The following is a 21,205-nucleotide window of genomic DNA, read 5'->3' as shown; positions in this document are numbered from 1 at the left end:
TTTTTGGCTAAGTCCTGGATCTTCACCATCCTACCTACGGCACCTTAAAGAGTAAAACTACAGAGCTTTGTAATCCTCTGATCGCACCACTTCAAAGAAACTCTGACCTTCTGCTGTTCTTTATACCTCCTTAAGTCTCTCTGGACTCCCTGATCGACTCCTGTTGTATGATCTCTTGCTTTTTGTTACCTACTACCTCTATGCCTTTGGTTTCTTCTCCCACTTTTTCTACTCTCTCTTTGTCCTTTTCCTTCTGTTTTTCTGTCCTCTACCTCTAATTTGACCCTCTTTCCCTCTTCTTCATCTCCACTTGCTTCTTCCATCTTCAAGGGAAAAAAAGAAACGGGGGATTAATCAAAATTTTGCCCAACAAGACCATCAGTCAGGGTCCCAGGAGTCAGGGTGGTTGTCATTACTATTATTACATGTCATTTAGCTGACGCTTTTATCCAAAGCGACTTACAATTGCTATGTATATCAGATGTTGCACGCCTCTGGAGCAACTAGGGGTTAAGTGTCTTGCTCAGAGAAACATTGGTTGATGGATCGCAGTGGGAATCGAACCCAGGTCTCCCACACCATAGGTATGTGTCATACCCACTGCGCCATCACCACCACATGAAGCAGGTAGTCTGGATCAACGGGAGTAAATTTCCTGGATAATTGCCGGATGTCCCTCACCTTCTGCTCTCTGTGTGTTGCTTTTCACAAAATCCCTTCGCTTTGGGAAACAACAATAAACTTCAAGCTAGCAAGCTACAAGCTGAAAATGGCATGTTTTTAAGAAAATTCGTATCGTGTAATTAGGCTTGGTTTTTTCAGTGAATGATTGTAAAGATTAACAAATGTATACGGTATTTCCTCTCTAACTGATTAACCGATTGGTGGGATTGCTGTGGACGAAGTACACACGGAGATACACTGGGAAGAGCCAATGAGGTTTAACCATGTATCCAGTTAATTTAAATAGCTCACATTACTGAGCTAACTTCATTTTACATTTTATGTGGCGTTTTCTTTTGCGGGGTGCCAATGTTCCACCAAAACAAGTTCCTTCTGGAGACTATTTAGCAGAGCCACGGTCACTGCGTCCGGAACTTAGCGCCGCCCAAGACGATTGTGATTGGTTTAAAGAAATGCAAACAACCCAGAGCGTTTTTTCCTCCTATCCTGGAATGTATCTGTTGTGTAGCCAGACCTTATTCTGCAGCGCTGTGAAGGTAGAACCTGGCAAAGTGATACTATGTAGCAGGAGACTGAAGGGTCCTGTAGGATCATCCTGTATTACCAAACTTACTCTTGCAGTGCTGCTCTGTAACACTACTGAGCCTTACCTCATGAACGTACTAAAATGTGCATGTTCAAAATGTTCAAGATTCTTTCTTGAAACATACCCTTCAAAAAAAAGGTACTGTACCTGGGAAGCATAACACCAAACAGGAATTGTGTAACCCTGTGAAACGAAAGACACCTTTTGAAGTGTAATAACACAGAAGAGACAAAGCCAGAGAGTGCCGGAGTTGAGTCTTGTCCCTGGAGTTTGGGTCAATGACTTTGATGATTCTCAGAAAATGGATGTTCTTCCACTTGGTGTAGCTGTGTATTTTTTTTTTTTACCAAGACATTTTGCAGAGCCCAGTATTGCTTTTAACGTAATCTTTCAGCCGTGAACATTTTCCCTTTTTGCCTTAACCGATCAGCAGCATTTGACAAATTAATCAATGTCAATTTCAGTCGACACACTCGGCCCTCTCTTGGGGATCGGTGGTCCAATTACAGGGTTTTAGGATCCAGCGAGCAAAACATTGCATGACCTGTTGTTGACAGCTAGGACAGGTTGACAGAGAGCAGGAAGTGACTCCATATCTGCTTGGTTATTTGGTCACACGTCATTATGTCATGAGCGAGTGTGAAGGACCTTGCTCTAGGGAATGTCAGCAGCAGTGCTGCTGTTTCAGTCTGTCGGGCTCAAACTAATCACCGTCAGGTCCCAATGATTTCATCTCAAACATTAGCCACCTGATGCCTCATTAGCACAGCCTTTGTGCTTGCATGTGTGTGTTTTATGAGTGGCCAAACGCTAACATTGTCACATAAAGACCTAAGCACGACAGAAAGTTATCTGCCTGTAAAGGACCATGATCGCACTTGGTGTCTTTTTGGACAAGAAAAAGTTGACTAGGGCCCTTCTGTAGTTAAAAAACTGCGCCCTTTGTTGCTGCAACAACAGTCACTGCTACAGTATCTAAGATACTGTAACTAAGGGCGTTGCTAGATAAAACAAAGATCGAGCGAGTTCCCCCAACCAACATTCCCTGAACAGAACATAACTGTTTGAACTCACTTTGAGCCGACACTAGCACAAGACTATCTATCGGCAACTTTTCCAATTTTCTTTCTTGTTGTCATGGAAATGACAGGTCTCGCTACTCCACTCGTCATTGGTCGGCTGCCAAAAAAAGCGCTTGACGTAGGGCGTTTTTTTCTTCAGAAAAGTTGAACTTTTTTCAACTTCCAAAAGACGCTCTGAGCTGGAGAAAAATACGTTGGCGGTGGCGTTTAAAAAAAGCACTCAGGACTTTGTTGAAAACACGGTTTACTCCATAGGATTATAATGTAGAACAGACGCTGGCAGCTTCAAAAAAGACTCCATGTGTGAACATTGCCTAACTTGTGAAGCAGAACTTCTTCTTTCTACGGTGATGGTATGAGTTTGTTTCTTTCATCCCAACACTGTGAATATCAGACTCGATATTGATCAGACAACAGCCGACAGTGTGGTGGATGGATCGTTACTGCGGTTGGGTTTTAAATGCTCAACACAGTGCCTTCTTAGATCTGGAACGTGTCTTGAACCTTTTTCAACTTTGTTTAAAAAATGTCTGCAGTCAGCCGCTAGACTCTGACCAGAAGGTAGAGTAAACCCACTTAGACAGACTCCCACTCAGACAAAGTAATGTGGACTCATCTGTCATAAACATTGAAAGAACAAGTAGCGAGTCTCGCCTTTGGAGAAACACTAAAGTGGAGAGTGGAGAAAAGTTGCTGGCATTCAATTGAACAAACTTCGGGAAAAGAATTGAATCAGAATGGATCTCTAGTGATCAATAAATACAGAGTCTCTAGTACACTTGCTGGTCTGGTTCTGCTTAGTCTATATCCTTGGCGTTCCACTTCCGGGATTGCTCCGGTGCTGCGGGGAAATTCCGCCGGATGCATGTATTTTCCGTTTCCTTCCTCTTTCTTAGTGTTGGCGTTCTAACCTCCGGTGGATTTGTGAGGACCATGGTTACCTGCTCCTCAGATCTCTGCAGGGTAAATCCAGACAGCTAGCTAGACTATCTGTCCAATTGGAGTTTTCTCTCGCACGACTGTTTTTTGCACCAGAGTACGTTTTCCTCCCATCCCCGAATGCTGTGTGGAGTAGCCAGACCCTCCTACAGCGCGCTTTGGAGGAGGGCCTGGCAAAGCGAGACTAGCTTCTGCTAGACTTTAGCACAACATCATGCAGATTATCAACTATTATTAGATTCCTAATGCAAATAATTTAAGTATTTTATATCAAATAATTTACAGAATGTTTTATTCGTGGACTAAACTGTTGAGTCTAAGAAGAAAATCGTCAATTCCAGAGCGCAAAGGGATTCTGTTTGTAGTAATATTAAAGCGGGCTAATATTCTGGTCATAATAGGCCACATTCTTTCTCAAACGAGCTGCGAGAGAAGACAAAAGTGCAGCTGATGGGTATTCCAGGGTAAATTATTAACAGTTTGTGCACATGGATTACTATTTAACATTTCATACTACAAATAAGTGATTTGCTCCCTCAAATTAACACTTCTTGCAGATGATTTGTGCCCCTGAATATCCCATGTGCTGATTAATCCAGAGCTTGAATTACTTTCTTTTTTTTAACCAGGAGTAATAACTCATATTTCAAGCACAAATAACACAATTTCAGACATAAAACTAACATATAGCAATTAAAAAATTGGCGACACACTAACAAATTACAGATGTATAATATATCAAAAACATGGGAAACATTCAAAACATCTACAGACAGATGTTCCGGCTTCCAAGTCATTTAGAATCGCTTTAAATGCTTCCAGTGGAAGCAGTTGCCAAATTTCCCTGATTTCTGCTGATGACACCAAACATCAGAAGCCTTTATTTGATCCTGCCACCTGATGAGTCGGATCCAAAGAACACCTTGATGAGCTGCACTAAAGAAATCAAACTGTGGAAGGCCCAAACGTCCTATCAACAAACAGATCTAGCAGTCTTACTTCTCCTCTACAAGTAAAAAACGTTGTTGCCTTGTAACAAGTGAAACGAGCGGCTTTCCAGTTATGAGTTCAAATTTGGATGATTAGATGCTGAGGCTGCTACCTTTGCTGCAAATGCAGCGGGGGACATATTTGGTTTCTCCTGATAATGTGACTTGTCAATTACAATTGACATGATTGAGAAAGACATATTTGCATGTTTTATAGGCGGCCCCCCGTTCGCTGCGGCAATTAGGTGCCTGGTTTCAGCACATTTTACTGTTAATGAGTACGTACTGTGTTTTAATGTCTTGCCATGAGATTGCTTCTCTGTTTTTCTTCTAATTGAATGTGTAATGTAGGGGGTCTGTATTATGACTTTATAATTGTGATTATATTTTGTAATGTACATGTCTTGCTGCAGCTCCATCTTCACATTTTGGAGGAAAAAAAAAAATGTTTTCAACTTGAACTTTTTGTAGGCAATTAGAGTACAGTCACCCATCAGCCTAATTACGATAATGCACAGCGGTAGAGTGTGTACACATCTTCATTGAGTTGACTTCAATCAGTCTTATTAAAACCCCCCTGATTGTTCGTTTTGGGGCATTAAACAGCAGGACCAAAATTAATTATTTTCACAGCAACATTCAAACATCTCTCAGCCAGTGAGTTGCCAGACCATTCTTAGTCACTTCCGTATGTTTCTGTTTTTTTTTGTTTTTTTTTATCTCTTCATGTTTGGTAATTATGCATTTTGTTGGACGCCTTGCAGTGAGCTAATTTTCCCATTAGGGACTATAAAATCTTGAAGTTGAGCTTTATTAGTCATCCCCTGAGCGCTGAATTCATAAAGTTAGCAGACTCTGCCTCAAATGTAATTAGTGTCTTCGACCGTAACTCCATTTCACACTTCCGAAATGCACTGCATGCCAATTGTCCCGCTCTCATTTTTCCTTTCATTTTGCAAATGAATTGCACGTGAACTGTGAAAATGATCTCGCGTCGACTTCTTTTCTCTCTCTGTCTCCCTCGTGGCCTGTTCTCCGTTGACCTTTCAGTAAAGGCTGCTGGAGGTACTGAGGTTTAATTGTCCCCAATGAGAGCCAGTAACTCCAATCTCATCAACAGCATGGGATTTAATGTCGCCAGCAGCCAATTCTGCATTCTGTCGGCTAGTGGCAAGAATGGGCTGTTTGGATGCTTTGGACTAATTCACAGGGGAAAAGAGTCTGGACCTGAATGAGGAAAACTGTCGGAGGCTTGACCTTGGCTTTTTTTTTTTTTCATCTGGTTCACTTTAATTGGTTCTCACAGCCAAAGTTCCACTTTCTTACCACCTGGGTCTTTACTGGTGTTGTTTTGGCCATCATTGCCATGAGGTATGGACGATCATCTTTGCACCAACATCGCTGTGTAGACCCAGGGATGCATTAGAGTTGACCTCATTAAAATAGCATTAATGCACTTGTCGACTACCTTTTTGTTTAACTTGTCAAGTCATTTTTTGACAAAAAAATATTTTCCCTGTCCCTGTGAACACGTATCAATAGATTAAAATAACGTGACCATTTCACTTACTGCTGTGAGGCTGGGTTGAGTATAATGGATTATGTCAAGCGTGTGACTTAGGCCGTTTAGTTTTTTGTGTTTTCTAAAAAAAAACTGAAAAAATTACTTAGGCCATTATTTTAGGAAGGTTACGATATCTGAAATCCAAAATGCAATTCACTTTCATTAGTTCTCAGCCAAAATTGCACTTTTTTACCACCTGGGTCTTTATTGTTGTTGTTATTGCCATGAGGTATGACGATCATTTTCTCACCAACATCGCCGGGATGCAACAGAGTTGAGCTCATTACTCACTACCTTACTGTTTTACTTGTATAGATATTGATATTTGAAATCCAAAATGCAAAGACACTCAATTTACAATCACATCAAAATGAGAAAAGCACTCATAAGTCTCAGGTCTTGGCTATGAAGTCCTGAGTCAAGTCCAAAGTCAAGACCAATAAATCCCAAGTCGGGCTTGGGATATCAAGTCAGTTCAAGTAAAAAAGCCAAAAGGCAAAGTGCAGTCTCGACTGAGTAACAGATTGAGCCGAGTCTCAAATCACCAGATTTGTGACGTGAGTCTGTAAAATGTTCTCTTAAACAACAGCAATGATGGTCCTGTTTTTCCTTTTACCTCCAGTATAGCCTACAAAAACTACAAACTCTAGAAATCGGATTATGACAAAGTAACAGCCCTTGTGTGTGATTGCAAAAAAGCCACATAGAAAATCCTTAACCATGCAATGAATGGATTAAATAAAGATGACATTATTAAAATAGAAGCATTACTTAGAGGTTCTGTTATGAAGGCAGGCTAAGTAAATGATTTAACAGATAAAGTTGGACAGCCTAAGTGTCAAAGTTATCTTTGTTCTTTAACCCAGACGCAGAAAGTTCATGCCTGAGGACAACACAGATAACTGGGGCCAAATAAAACCAATAAAGTCAGTAGTTTCCTAAATATCACAGTTCAGTAAGATCATAGTGATATTACAGTCTGACAATCAGGAAAAAAATCTAAAATGGGGGACATAGTTCTTTCTTTAAGCCGTAGTCAAAAGCAGTTATCATCATCAGCTGCCTCTCCTCCTCCTCCTCCCCCTTCTTCATCTTCTCTTTGTTGGACATCTCTTTAACCGCCTCTTTCCCCATGAAAAAGCTTATCAATGTTGCTCAGAGGAAGGCAGGCTGCAATCAGAGGGAAAATTACTGCTGTTTCTCCTGTCACTATCGGCAACAATCCACATCAGACAACCCGTCCTCACCCAGAAAACGGCGACATGGGGTCGATTATACAAGCAGCTCATAACGGGAGAGTACCTATGTTCCCGCAGCCCTATGTTCCCACATTTCAAAGAATTTTAGTTTTCACTGAAAAATAGGCCCTCTGTTCCCACAGCCCTATGTTCCCACATTTCTAAGATTTTTTTTCAAAATTACACCCTATGTTTCCGCAGCCCTATGTTCCCACATTTCTAAGATTGTTTTCGAAATTAGGCCCTATGTTCCCACAGCCCTATGTTCCCACATTTCCTTTTTCATACATTTTTAACAGATTTTATCCCCCTAACCCTAAAACATTTTGTGGAAGGATAGGGCTTAAATTGAAGGGAAACGTAGGAACACAAGACCTAATTTTGAAAATGTCCTAGAAATCTGGAAACATAGGGCTGTGGGAACAAAGGGCCTAATTTTAAGAAAAATCTTAGAAATCTGGGAACATAGGGCCTAATTTTCAGTGAAAAAAAAAAAAACATTCTTAGAAATGTGGGAACATAGGACTGGGACTATTGGGCTGACCCCCTCAACAACTGACAATTACGTTTGTTGTTAGGCGGCAAGCTCTCGTGGCCGTAGTTAGGATCTCAAAAGCAAACGAGGAAGTGAAGTATAAGAGCGCCAAGTTCGGCGTAAGGAGGTAGGTCGGGGTGGTGGGTGGGTCGAACAAATACAGGACTTTCACCCAGTAGACCGGGAGTTTGTGTCCTGTGTGGAACCAAAAGTCAGCTGTCATTTAGAAAATAACAGTTTTATTTCACGACACTATGAGATCTGTGACGTCACATTATTATTTTTTTTTAAACAGGCCTTTGGATGACCTCTCCGCACTTTATTTTTATGTACCTTGTGATTTTAATTGTACTCTGTTCCCTGATGTTTTACTAACCCTAACTTAAGCATTTGTGTTGCCTAAACTTAACGTTGTGAAACTGAGCTAGTTAACGAGTTTAAAACTCCGGCCAGTTAAGATTACGTCAGGAAATAGAACAGTCGTGGGTGTCGTTTTCAGAATCTCAAAAACAAACAGCTCAAACACAGCACGTGGAAAACAAAGTGAACTCTGGGGACTTTGACGAGAAGGTTGGGAGACATTTTTGATGTGTCCAATATCACTTTATACTGTATTAGCTACATTTACTCTGGATTTACTCTAATCCATTTTCTTGGCGTACGTTCTATGTAGTGCCTTCCGAAATTCACACAATGGGATGGAAAAAAATCTTTTGCTAACAATCTCATAATGTGTGGCATTCGATAGCATGCAAATCTTTGTAAAAGTCGTACAATACTACACCTGTCAGTGATGACTCAAAATTATGTCATTCAATACCAAATTTTTAATACCTAAGGAGCTGATCTCATCAGCGTTAGTGAGCCAATCAGCATGCAGCATGCTTCTACCAAGATGTTATAATGCTGCTGATTGGCTGTCTAATGTTACACGTCGTAGAGGCACGCAGGGAAAACTCTACACGTAGTAGGAGCTGAAAAACTAATTAAAAGACTTGTGCCGTAATGTGTAATGTTGTTTTGTTAAAATGGATTTGATAAAATTAGTATGAAAAAAAGTTTCGTTCAGGAACCGGTATTGGTATCGGTACCGGCGGGGCCTTTAAATAAAAAATTTTAATCACCAGCCAACACGGCTAGTAGATTTTGAAGTTACCAGTCAATCAGATTTTCCTTTAGCCACATGTTTGTTTGTTTTTTCCTAACTTACTGAGTTTAATTTCAGCTCCTCTGTTTTGTTTCGCCGTTCCGTTCTTCTTTTCTGTTTCAGCGTAGCTCGTAATCGATACCACGAAGGCTAGGCACGTAGCCAACGGTCGTACGACGTGTCTCCAAATAGTGGTCATGGGTAATGTAGGATTAGAAGTACAAGATTACTTTTCCAAGCCACACACACAGAGAACCGCCCAGTATTCTTGGCGGGAAACAGATCAAACACTGACTTGTTGTATCGTTTTTTTTGCAGCCTGTTGATTCAAACAGACTTTATTCTGTTATTCTTGTTAATTGCTTTATTTGTCGCCGCCAAATTGGCCAGTAACTTTACAATGTTACCTGCCAAAAAATGTTTTTACTGGCATTTGGCAGGTTGGCAGGTGTCAATTTAAAGTCCTGGGTACGGGTATAGGCATTTTTTTGAAAGATATCCAGTCCTACACACAGCTCTCTGTGTGTGTGTGTGTGTGTGTGTTTTTTTTTTTTTTTTTTTGTGTGTGTGTGTGTGTGTGTGTGTGTGTGTTAGTCTGTCAGAAAAACAGAGTGACATAGCTGTGTTAGGCTTTGTCCTCCAGGAGCTACTGCCTTGAGTTCATCCCTGCTGACTGGAGACTTAATCTGAGCATACTGTATGTACCCTGTGGGTTCAGAGGTTTGCTGTCCTGGAGTGTTTTCATGGTAAACTGGTACACAGTGAGCTGACAGACACAGAGAGTGGTTGTGAGAAAGTTAGGCCAAGAACAATGAAAGGGTAGTACATTTAAACAGCGGGCCAACAGGTAGTGATCAGTGTTTTTGGTTTAAAATGTGTATTCTTCATCAGGGCCTCATCTCACTCTACGGCAGCGGTGTCAAACTCAATTACACTCAGGGCCACACTGGAAAATGAGAATCACATCAAGGGCCAGACAGTTCATTTTCATGCTTATATTTAATCAAAAGAGTCAAATATTTTGGACTGTATTATTGCACGTCTCATTTAGTCTTCTCACTTGGTCGACATAAAGGTTCTAAAAAAGTCAGCAAAAAAGTTAGCCTTGGATATCACAGAATTTAGAAAATCAAGCAAAACAATGATTACATTTTAAAAAGCAGGCTACCAACACAGCAACCTTCTTCTATTCAGGGTTTTTCTTGCACAGCTGAAGTCCCACCGGATCTGGGTCCGTCTGCAGCGGGCTGCAGTGCCGTCTAAGTATTAAATTGAGAGTTTCATAACCAGGTAAAAACGTCTCGTAGTCGCGTTCGATAGACCACCTTTTCAAGTGGATTTGGGAAAGGATCGACCGGGAACCAGAAACCCAGGAGCGCTGAGCCGTATCACGCGGTCACAACGGTTCACCTCACTTCACTTTGAGTACAGACTCCAGTGGCGAACCAGGTACAGAAAATAGAAAGTGTTTTGAGCTTTGTATCCCTCCCTCCCTCCCCCTTCATTAATCTCTCCCTGGCAGCAGGGACCAGGCAGACCGTCCCTGGTTGTTTGTCCTGTTAAAGTGTTCTGCAGTAACAAAGTTAACTCCTATCTGTCACTGAAATGATGTTTTGTAAGTCAACCAAACTGCGAAAAAGTGCTTCGAATATGTACTTTACAGTATGATGGATGTTTTAAAGTCCTCGAAACATTTCTAAAACGTTAGAAATGATTAGGGATGCACCGAAATGAAAATTCTTGGCCTGAAACCGAAAACCGAAAAAGAGGAAACCAAGACCGAAAACCGAAACACCGAAAGAAATTATGCCAATTATTAGTACCATTGCATTTATGGCTATGACTGTGTACTAACTTTACTAAAATCAAGGCATTGCAATTGTATACATTAATATTAAAGTTTAATTAAAAAAATATCTAGCAGAAATATGGCTACAATCTGATAGTCACATACAGTATACAGTAGCCTAAGAACAGAATAGCTTACCTATTATTATTATTATTATTATTATTATTTTATTTGAGGCACTTTCTTGCAGGATTTCACTGAAGATATCAGACAACGAGGGTGCATGCCCCTCATCTGGTGCAGAGAGACGAGTCTTTGTTTCTGCGCTCTGATCTCCTTGCGCCTGGCGCTCCGTTCTCCGCTACACGCGGGTTCTCCGCATCCATCGCGTCGCGGATCATTTCTCGCGTGCGCTTTTCTTTATTTCCGCATCCAAGTAATGGTCTTTATAACGCGGATCAAGTACAGTCGCGATGAAGTGCAGAGGATCCAATAGATCTCACTGAAACGTGTGCTGACAGACTCTAAGAGCACTTTTCATTGTTTTCACTGCGTGGTCCGTCTCAACCTCTTTGCTTAGGAGACGCTTTGCAGGTGGAACGGATCGGGTACTGACACGCGTGCAGGTCGCGGTTTCTGTTTGCATCATCACAACATTTCGGCCGTATTGTTTCGGTGATAAAAGTATTTCGGCCGAAAACCGATCGGTGGCTGAATATTCGGTGCATCCCTAGAAATTATATTACTGTGTTCTTTTGCTACAACTGCCCTCTGATAGCTCAACTTTTGCTTCACTTTTTACATTTTGGTAGAGAAATGCGTCTCATTTTGAATTCTAATCTAAACTCAAAAGTGTTTACGTCAAAGTAGGAAACATTTTTCACTATTTGTGACTGATTAACATGACAAAGTATCTGAATATTTTTGTACGATGCCTAAGTTAGTGCTTTCTTTCCATATTTTTGCTTTCACACCAAAGAAAGGCTGCTCCAGGAAGAAAACAACTCCATGTGACGCTGATTCAGGGAAAACCTTCCAGTGGTTTCAGCAGCAGTATATGATCATACCCTGTGTATTTCATGGATTGGCCATCGGGAGTACCGGGAGATTTCTCGGTGGGCTGGTATATTTGTGAGGGCTGCATGTGCTGCACACCGGTCGAAGGCTTTGTTTTTTGGATAGGCTCATAGAGAGGAGAGATCATATAATTGGCCCACTTGTGTATCTTTCAGATGAACACTAGCCATTCACATCCTAGGTCTTTGGGTGATCGGCCCACAGAGAGGACAGAGATCAAATGATTGGCCCACTGGTTTGTCTCTCACCTGAACACTGGCCAATCACATCCTACTATGGCCCACCTCCATCTTACCATAGAGCACATGTGTCCAACTCAAGGCCCGCGGGCCAAATCCGGCCCCTTGTAAATTTGTATCCGGCCCGCATCTCAATTTATGTTCACAATAGATTTTGGCCCGCCTAGATGTGAGCCAAACCAAAAAATACGGTAAACTGTTTTACAGACTGCAGTTGTGCGACACTCAAAGCAGAATTTGGCAGATTTGCCGACTTTGAGGCTCAGAAATTGCCATCGAAACAGAGAGTTTACATATCAGGCTGTGAAACAGGTTGTTGATTTGCTAAACTCTATCATGGCTAAGGAACGTTTCTGCTGACTTTTTACGGTTACCAAACTGTTAGTGAGAAAGCTATATGAGACACAAATAATACAGTCAAAGGAATTATTCAACTTTTCAGTTGAAAAAAAGCATGTCAAACATATCTGCCCCACGGGCAGCGAAAACAACTCCACAAAGTGCCGGTAGCTAGCTAAAAACACGAGATTTAAGCATGTCAAATGATTATCTTAGCACCCTTTGTTTACCAGAGAGGACAAGTTAGCTGTAAGTAAGCTAATGTTGCTCCACCAGCCGAATGGCTACTGAATGTTCACATTTTACTTTTGGCTGGAGAGTCAAGCAAATCTACCAAATCTACCAGCCACATGCATATTTGACCAGCATTTGGCTGGCAAACGGTGCTAATGTTAAACCCTACTGGTATGTACATGTGTTGAAGGGGAGTGCAAGGACGGGTGGTGTCTGGCGCAGTGGATATGACACATACCTATGGTGTGGGAGATCAGGGTTCAATTCCCACTGTGATACATCAACCAGTGTGTCTCTGAGCAAGACACTTAACCCCTAGTTGCTCCAGAGGCGTGCGACCTCTGACATATACAGCAATTCTAAGTCACTTTGGATAAAAGCGTCAGCTAAATGACATGTAATGTAATGTCTGGATGATTGTGGTGGGCTGGTCTGGGTCTCAAAAGTCCAGGGCTGATTTTTTTTTTTTTTTACCCCAGTCCAGACCTCATCATATAGTAGATCTGTCCTGCTTCTTCTTCTGTGAAACTGAAAACATGCTTCATTTTGATCCTCTTGGACAATCCATCAGTTGTTTGTGCTGTACATTTATACTTTCACTGTTTTAATTGTCACGTCTTTCACATTTGTTAAAGGTCATTAAGCCACCTGTGACTTTACATAAACATAGTGACATCTGTTGCACTTCAAATCTATTGGTTGTCACTTTGTTTTTCTCATCTGTTTTTTGGCAAAATGGCTGTTCAATTCAATTCAATTTGTTTAATAGTGTCAAATCATAACATAAGTTATCTCAGGACACTTTACAGATAGAGTAGTTCTAGACCACACTATAATTTAGAGAAACCCCAACAATTCCCAAAAGAGCATGCATTTGGTGCGACAGCGGCGAGGAAAAACTTCCTTTTAACAGGCGGAAACCTCGGACATGACCTGTCTCTTGGCGGGCTGCCATCTGATGCGACCGGTTGGGGGGAGGGGGGAGGGAGATAAAGAAATATGAGCTATCAAAGTTCTATTTTTAACTTCTGATTTCTGAAATTCGGCCAAACACTGCAACACTCACAGACATGTTGAAGGGACACCATCACAATCTGTCAGGTTACATTTTTTCCGTCGGCTCAGTGGCACATTGCATGTTTCGTTGCCCTTGATTGGTTGTCGTTCTATCCAATTGCATCCAGCCAGAGGCATTTGGGGCGTACAGCCGCTGATAACGCCACTTGGAAATTGAAAAAATGAACTGAGAGGTTCCAGACAAATTTGGGTTATGGGTCTGGCGATGTAAAGCTCGATAAGTTCAGCTAATCAACAGGAAAGCTGACACCTAAATGTTAACAGCACTGAACTCTCACCATTATTCCCCCCCCTCCCTCCTCTTTCCAGGCCACTTTCCTGGCTAGTGAACAGGCCTGGATCACTGGAGTGGAAGGACCCGGAAGGCAGGGCAAGCCAATTCATCACCCCCTCGCCCCTCTTCTTACTCATTACCACACAGACTGTGGACGGCCATGTGTGTGAGGGGCAACCACTTCAGTCTGTTTCAATCTGAGAGCCCGTGGCTGACTCTGCTGTTCCAACGGGCCGATTTAACACGATGGTAAGCTGGAAATGCAGCTGTATGAGCTGGACATAAAATAGCTTTGCCAGCCTACTTACCGGAGTTCCACAACTACACATATCCTATACAAGCACAATTTTGTATGCATTATTTGTGCCCCCTTCGATAATTACTCTTAAGAAATGTTATATTTATTGCCGGCCATCTGAAGCGCAGTGGCCCACAGGGGACACCAGCTGCATTGACACAGCGTTTGACAGCTTAGTGAAAAACATGAGCAGGGGGCTACTCCCAATTAAGTGCAATCCTAATTGGGAGCATTTTAACCCCTTCATTTGAAATTGATGGGAATTCTATTAACTTTTAATGACTTTTCTGCCCCAAGCTCTCTTAAATTTCTGACCTAGACTACGAAAGGCAACTTTAGCCTCAGGAGCTTCACTTAATTTACTATATAAATGTTTAGCAGTCCACCCTGTCTGGTACACGGTCTGAGATATGCTGAAGTTGTTAGAAAAAAAAGGGTGGCGAATGCCACTGTTAAGGAAAGTTAAATAACAGTTTCTTACAGTATAAACGCACTGTAATTAATCATTTCATGGGGAAAGGGGTGGGTACACACTGAGGGCCTTGCTCAAGTGCATCTCAGTGGTGGTAATGAGGGAGGGGGGCACTGCTTTTTTACTTTCCCCACCCAGATCTATCCTGTCGGTTCGGGAATTGAACAGACAATCTTCCAGATTCAGTCTCTACGTCTTAGGAGAAAGTATGCTACCCTCGAAACGTAACAGATGATGCAGTTTTGTTGCATGGGAACGTGATTTCTCAGGAGACAGGGTTGGGCCTCGACATATCAGCGCATTTGTGTGGCTGTTTGTTGGACGTTCTCCTGAGTGTGCTGCAAAAGTACTCACAGTAATATCAACTGATGAGCTGTTGACCCATGCTAATGCAGTTTTTTTTGAAGAGGCCTTTGTAGCAGGGAGCTTTCAACCTGGACTTGACATACATTTTCATAATGGCTCAAAATGGGAGGGGAGATCATGGAGAAAATGCAACGCAGTAATATGTGTTTCTGCTCTAATAACCCGCAGCTGCATGAAGAGGAACTCAACATTTGACACACTGCTGCTCATATTTACACCAAATTGATTCTGTTTGTGTTTGTGGTTATTTAATGTGCATTATTATATACCCAAAGAGTCATTTTGTTGCAAAAACAAGGACACACTGCTGTTTTTTTAACACGATGAAGGATCTTCAGCGAGACCTAAATGCAGCATGTAAATTCAGACTGGGTTTCAGGCACGTGTGTGTGTGTGTGCATGCTGTGGGTTTTGACAATGAGCCTTGGCATCGGTTGTAGGCTTTGGGATGGGTTTGGGTAACAAGATGTTGTCGTTTTGTTATCACTTACTACATTTGTAGTAATGTAATGTAATGTTTGTTCCTGAACCACTGGGGGCTCCCTTTTCCCGACTAGCGGCTCAACGTTCTGCAAAATGTTACGGTGGAGAAACAGCCCAAAGAAGAGCAGAGGCCAGTCTCTATGTTAAGAGGAAATAATACATTTATGGATAGCAAGGAATAACTAAAAGTGATCTCAGTCAGAGCTCCAAGTCGGAGGAAATTCGACAACAAGCTGCAGTGCATGTAAGGACCAGACCCCAGTGAACACGCACATATGATTTACTGGTAGAAGGATTTAGTTGTCAGTCCTAAAACCAAACGGCAAGGTTATTTCCCCCAGAGAAGTCTTTTAGGCCGGTGGCAAGTGTCTTTTATCGACCAGGGCCCAGGTGGGGCCAGTCACAGACTGATGGCAGCTTTGATGAAGAGCCCAATAGTTTCTGTGATAACAAAAGCATGGATGGCATCACAAAATTAAGAATTAAAAAAAATATATATAAGACAGATTCCGTAGTAGTGATGCAGCGTTTAACCAATTTCACTGTTAACCATGCTGTAAAACGTCACGGTTAATTAATCGTAAAAGCTCCGCCACACCGAGTGTTAACTGACTGCAGGTGATGTGTAGCAGTGTGTGCAGTTCTTATTAAATCTGCCTGACGACATAAACGTTCGCGTTTGCGCACACACAGCCCGGTCACCGCGAGTATTGACTGTCCGAGTGACTGTGGCTCTCCGTGGTGGGATAACTTACTGCTGCAATTTTTTAACATTAGCCAACATAAAGTTAGCAAACTCCAGGAAAACACCGAGCAGAGCCAGCCCCTGGCCTCAGGACAGCTGCAAACCCAAGTTGGTAAGCTTGCTAGCGACTTTATTGTTTGTTGTTGTTAAGTGTTTGTTAGCTTGTTAACGTTACCAGTTAGCTAACGTTAGCCTGTTTAATGTTAACGGTAACATTACAGTTACAGCTAACGAGTCAGGAGCCGACGTTTGGCGTTTACAGTGAGCAAGCTGACGATAACGTTACGTTTGTACGAGGCAAAACTCCGCGACAGCTCAAACATGTCACTGACGTTAACACTAAACGTTAATTACTTACTCCTCTTCATCCCCTGTGGGACATAAGGCTATAAAGAGATCTCTTCATCGCATTTATTCCTTGGCAACATGCTGTGACAGGTGCATCTTGTCTAGCAGCTCCTCCAACTTTCAGACACACCAGCTAGCAGGGCCGTTTCTAGCCCATAAAGGGCCAACTTCTTCTCAAGAAGGACAGCACTGTCTGTGTTTGTGGTGTGACTGATTCACCTCTAGTCTCTAATCTTTTCAGATGAATTTAAATAAAAAGGTTGATGATTGATCATATGATCATTTACAAAACATTCAAAACTGTTACTGTGTTATTTCGGTTTCAAAAGGCAGCAATAAATAACACAATACAATCTAAAGTGTTCATGTAATTTCATACATTAGCAATGAAATTAATTATGATCGTGAAACCGTGATTATTTTTCAGACTATAATCGTACCAACAAAATCCAGAATTGTTGCATCCCTATTCCATAGTGCAGGGGTCTTCAAAAATGTTGAGGCCAAGGACCCCTTAACTGAAAGAGAGACGCAGCAGGGACCCCCTACTACATATGCAATAATGTGTAGGGCGGCCTAAAGCCTTTATACACACCTTTTTTTGCATAGAATACCAAGCTATTAAAATAGCTTAATAATTGTTGGCATGTTTTTATAAATCAAGTTTTAATGTTAAACATACATGTGGCACAGCGAATCCTTAGAATAACTGTATCTGTGGATGGCTCTCTTAGTGTCTACCTTACCTATAGGCAAGTAAGCAGTGGGGATTTATATTTGCTAATAATATGTTGGATGTATGTTAAGATTTTTTTTATTTTTGAAAAAACTTTCAAAAATTAACAATAATTTGAGGACCCCCTAGGGGCCGTGTTGAAGATCCCTGCCATAGAGCCCTAAATGAAGTCAGTGCTAAAAGCTAACCGCCCCACTGCAACTGTAAAAAAAACTTCTAAAAAATAAAGGCTAAGGCATGGTGGGGGGCAACGTAGGCCAGGTTGGCCACTGGGCATGCAATACACTGGGGGGGAACCCTGTAGATATAAATGAGAGTGGTTGCGGAGTGACTGAGGCCTGAACAGAAAGCTTGGTCCCTCCTAAGAGATGAGATAAAAACACTGAAAAACCATCTTTAAAAAACGAGATACAAGTATATGCTGTTGATGTTCTATCTATAGCCTTCTTTTTGCTCGGCTGCACCGGAGGTCAGACGGGAACGAATGCTTCTCTGAAAGACATTTAAGGTGGATGGATGTGTGCCAATGTGAAATTCACATTCATATTTCAAAAAACTCTTGCAATCCGAGAGCACGCACACATGCATAGAGCTATCTATACTGCAGATTTGTACACTGTTCACATACTCCTATATAGTATACACTGAGATTGCTGTAAGAACTAAACACCTTAGGGTTTTGATGGCACATACACATTTTTAAACACAATTGGTACAAGTAGACTCACGTCCTGCCAAACACACCATACCAACACCATTCCCCCAGATATCCACTGCTTGTCCATTTATTATTAACACTCGTCTCTGTAATTGCAGTAGGTGTACAGTCAATATTTATTCTCTTTATACCTCTAACCTCCCGCACTCCCAACATTCCTCCTCCTCACTCAAACTTCAGTTTCCCTGCTTGGAATACTGGAATACATCTACATTCATCTGCTGATTTCACGTATACGTTCATGGGTTTCTATCAGAATGTTGGGTTTCTGGTTTCCAAAGCCTTAAGCCCAGTCCAGACCAACGATTGGCGTTTTACAACGTTGCAAGGAAATGTTTCAGGGGTCCGAACTGGGCCATCTCAGCCCGACTCAAACCAGCTGATGGTGTCGCTGCGACTCAGCTGGTCCAGTCTCCAGAGACTGGTTTTAGAACGTAAGGGACGTCTCCTGTTTCAACAGCCAACAGAGAAGTCAGCTGGTAGAGTCCGCTACAAGCTATAGAAATAAAATGATTCATTTGATTCCATTTTATTTCAGTCAGCCGGTGGAAATGGCAGTATGGGGTTTTAGACGGAGGCTCAACGAGCCGCTAGCGCAGTAATGTGGTCAAGCGAGCTAGAGAGTGACTGAAGAGAGGGAGCGGCGTTAGCACAAAGCAGCGAATTAGAGAAATAAAACATTTTTGCCAATCATTAGACACTCCTTCCAGAGTTTTTTTGTGATTGTTGCGGGCAAAAATCCTTGATTATGCGGCACGTTTTCTTAAAAAATGCGATGGAATATGCGGGATATTTATGCGATGAAATTGCGGGAACTTGCAAAAATTGCGGGAACTTGCAAAAACTGTGGTTTGATGAAAAAGAGAAAAAAAAGTGATTCCCCCAACACCCTGCTTTTCGATGATGTTCACATTGTGTATTTACGTCACTTCATAACGTTCCCATGGCAACAGGGGGAAATGGCTGCTCGTTTGTGAAGTAAACGCAACATTTTTCAACTTTCTGCTAAGATATATGTGACTTTTTTGCAACGAAAATGCAGCGATTATGAAATCATGCAAGCCCCGCATATTTTGCGTGGAAATCGGCAATTTATGCGGTGAAAGTGCGGCTTATTTGGAAAAAATGCGCCTCCCACATAAATATGCAGACTTTGGCTGATTATGCATTGAATTATGCGATCGCATAATCGCGTTTTTCTGGAGGGACTAGAAATGCAACTGTAGCGAGCGCCTCACTATCACTAACGTTAGTTACATTCATTTTAACAGTGGAAGCAACACATGATATATCCAGCTACGGAAAGCCTGAAAGTCAAAAGTTAGAATAGAAGTACAAAAGAGTTGTTGCTATGGAGATGATACATCGTCTCGTCGCATTGTTGTTAGTCTCGCATTGCCAGACCTTCCTCCACAGCGCTGCGGAGGAGGGTCTGGCTAGTCCACACAGCATTCCGGGATGGGAGAAAAACGTGCTCTGGTTTATTGGCATTTCTTTAAACAAATCACAATTGTTATGGGCAACGGCGCATCTGCAAAATAGCCTCGGGAAGGAACTTGTTTTGGTGGAACGTGTACGTTTAAAAGTAGTATTAGTCGTGGAACAGAAAACTCCGATTGGACAGATAGTCTAGCTAGCTGTCTGGATTTACCCTGCAGAGATCTGAGGAGCGGTTAACCATAGTCCTCACAAATCCACCGGAGTTTAGAACGCCAACACAAAGACAGAGGAAGGTAACGGATATCTGGCCGAAAAGAAGGACATCCGGCGGAATTTCCGGCAGGACCGAAGCAATCCCCGGAAGTGGATCGTGAACTGGCAGGTTTTAGATTGTTGCAGACCGGCGCGTTGCAAGTTTCAACTCATCTTGTCGCGAACCTTTGGTCTGAACTGGGCCTAAGAATGAATTTGGGTGATAACAACATCCCGTAACCAAAGACTTCACTGCTGTGCTGGGTGTGCCATTCCGAAAACCGCGCTTTGGCTACAACAGAGTAAATCTGTGCGATGGATCATCTTTGTTGAACTATGACATCATCCCTTTGCACCAATAGCAAACTACATTGACACTTTTGAGTCCTGAGAGTTTTGAAAGTTCAAAATTCTCGAATTTCCTGGGCGCAAGTCTCCCGCAGCTCCACCGCGTTGAAAAGCCAGTCCACATTCAATGTCCAACACAAAGCAGGACAATATGTAAGAACCTGCAGCAACCTGGTTCTCATTTGAAAGTGAATGGTAACCTACAGTATGTGACAGATCCAAAGAAGGCTGAAAACCTGTGTCCTGTCAGTCACTCCTGTCACCTGGGGGAGGGTGTAGCTACAGCTACAAGCTTCCTGTTCAAACCAATCGACCTCGTTTCAAGTGTTTTTCCTATTCCCTAATCTGCAGGCAGACGCATTAAAAACATTATAACACTCGGAGTGCAGCGCTGTGTCAGGCCACGCAGCTCGTCAGAGGAACTGCTCTCTGATTTATGTAGATCTCATATTAAAGCCCCACTGTGAAGCAGACCTCATGCATTATTCACAGCAGCGGCCATGTGTGCGCGCGTGTGTCGTACTCTGTTGCATCTGTGTCTGACTCATCACAGCCACAGTGGATTACTGAGCAGAGAGACGGCGTGTGGAGCAGACAGGGACAGTAAGAAATACTAAAACTCAAACTGGGGAGAGGGACAGAGACAACGTTAAGGTTTTATTATTTAAGTGAAAAAAAATCTGGTAACACTTTTCTTGAAGGAACACATGAACCCTAACTCTAACTCTAACCCTAACTTGTCATTGACAAAAACCGATTGACACTTACTAAAAGAAGCGTTACGTCATAAACGTTTATGACAGTGTCATGTCACTCTTATGTAGATACCTTCATGTAAAGTGTAACCAAAAATTCTAATTGCCCAAAAGTCAACTTTTACCTATACAAATTGTTTTAACTCTTGAAAAGAAACCCCAAAAAAAAAATTGAACAAAAGTTATAAACATTTAAAAAAAAAGAAGTTCAAAAGCGACAAAAAGAAGCAGAAAAAAGCATTGAAAAAAATGTAAAAAAGCAAAAAAATAAAAATTATTTTTGAAAAAACTGTAAAAAAAAGAAAACATCAAAAGCCTAAAAAAAAGCATTGAAAAACCTAAAAAAAGGTTAAAAGCCTCGAAAACAAACATAAGTGTCAAAAAAATGTGGAAAAAGTGTCAAACGTCCCAAAAAAGTCAAACAATAAGTCAAAAACATTGACAATTGTCA

General features: G+C 41.9%; 1 protein-coding gene across 6 annotated transcripts in view; it reads right to left on the bottom strand.

The window, feature by feature from the left end:
• The window catches only part of sgcd (sarcoglycan, delta (dystrophin-associated glycoprotein)), a 383,518-nt gene that overhangs the window by 135,028 nt on the left and 227,285 nt on the right, over positions 1 to 21,205 (bottom strand). The window lies entirely within an intron of this gene.

Source organism: Perca fluviatilis, chromosome 16 (genome assembly GCF_010015445.1).
Source record: "Perca fluviatilis chromosome 16, GENO_Pfluv_1.0, whole genome shotgun sequence".
NCBI classification, from domain to species: domain Eukaryota; kingdom Metazoa; phylum Chordata; class Actinopteri; order Perciformes; family Percidae; genus Perca; species Perca fluviatilis.
This window is presented reverse-complemented; position numbering and strand designations above follow the sequence as displayed.